This window comes from Vicugna pacos, chromosome 4 (genome assembly GCF_048564905.1).
Source record: "Vicugna pacos chromosome 4, VicPac4, whole genome shotgun sequence".
Taxonomy (NCBI): domain Eukaryota; kingdom Metazoa; phylum Chordata; class Mammalia; order Artiodactyla; family Camelidae; genus Vicugna; species Vicugna pacos.
The window spans coordinates 70,880,166-70,882,027 of NC_132990.1; positions in this window are offsets into that span (position 1 = coordinate 70,880,166).

Below are 1,862 nucleotides of genomic sequence, written 5' to 3' on the forward strand. Positions count from 1 at the left end.
AGTATATCATTGGCAAATAAAAATAGTTATTACTCCCATTAATACAACAAAAGGGATTTTACATTCAGCCTAGATACAGGGAGTAACAGAGCCTCCTGCCTACAAATCTGCGACTTACAAGTACCTTCCGCCACATGATTACTCTGTATAGTACATAGCCCTTATTTATCAGAGGGATCCAAATACTCCTTTTAGGCTTACAAAGTCCAATACATTCACTCTCTCTTCCCTTTACATGTCTAATAAGTAAAAACTATTTTTTTTCCATGCAAAAAGCCGTTATTCAGTCAAAAAGGAAAAATCAGACAAAACAGAGATGGCAGTTAAGGAATGGACAAAATATTATTGGCACATGCCCAACTAGTGACAAACAAACAAAAGTACACCATGACTTAAAAATGAAAGTCACATTACATGGATAACTAAAATAACTCCATCAATCTAAGCTAAGAAGTGTCAAATGGGAAGGATGGGCTGAGGGTTACCGATTGTATTGGTACAACTTAAAAGCAGAAGAGAGCAAGCACTTAAATACAATTTATGGTAACAGGGGAAAAAAAACTGCAGAGAGCTGTTCAAAGACTACACCAAGTTGTCTGCATCAATTTCCAGTGTTTCACAATTAGTAAACTACATAGCTACATATCCCTGTAAGACAAAAATACCTTTCCCCCTGAATTACACTGGCATCAGGGCAGCAACACAAAGCTACTGACCCAACAGTTCAAGTGTGTGCAGCAAATGTCTTAGCCACTTCTTTCATCTAACTATACAATTAAAAACTATGTAAGGAGCTGGGTAGTTGGGGGGGTGGGGTAGGAATCAAAACAGTATTGTGCTCATTCAATAAAAGAAAAGCCCTGATGAAAAATTATGTGCCAAGAAGCTTAGACTATAAATTTTATTGCATTTTTAGGTAACCTGGAAGTTCTTATCCTGAAGGGGAAAAGTTGGTTTTCAAAACTACCTGAACAGATGCTAAAGTGCTTTATTAATTGGCTGGCTTCACAAAGATTTCCTGGAATGACAAAAATTAATTATAATAGTAAAGGGATACCAATTATTTCACAAAATGGTAAATTCCAACATCATTTATGACCACAGTCATAAGAGACACTGGAACACTCGTCCTTATTAAGTGGACAGTTGCATATCAAGAACTGATCACCACAACCCTTTGGATAGTCAAATTACTTACACAAAGCCAAAACATGGTATCACAGACCTTTACAAAAAAGGACAATTTGTTTTTTTCTACACTTTAAAAAATCTGCTTCATATTACAATTCACAAATACAAGAGTCTTGACTTAGCAACCTTTCCAGTTTCAGTTAAAAAAACGAACACTTTCTAAAAGTTAAGGTCAAGTGTTACAGCAAGAGAAGAATGATTCCTATTGAAAAGTACATATATTTTACTTAATGATACTCATGATAGATTGTAAACTGGGTTGATCACATTCTACTCAATTGGTATCAAATGAACACATCAGCATTACAAGTATTAAATGTTTTCCTGTTACTAGAGAGGATATAAACCAAAACATTAATATGGCAGTTATTTCTTTAGGCACAGTTTAGTGATTTTTTTTTTAAATAAACAGTACTGAATCTCAGTTGAAGTTTTAAACTTAATAACCAAAGGGTCAAGAACTCTGATTAGGAAAAAAGAAAAAATAATAACTTATAGCTAACAATGTACGCTGTTTAAAATTTCTAACACTTTAACCTATCTGGGCTTTAAGATTACTTTATTAAAAAATACAAGGAATCTGCAAAAAGATCAATACAATTATCTTAACGTACAAAGTCATAAGCTGTAGCAGTTTTTAACTAAAATTTAAAAACACAACAAGAAGGGCA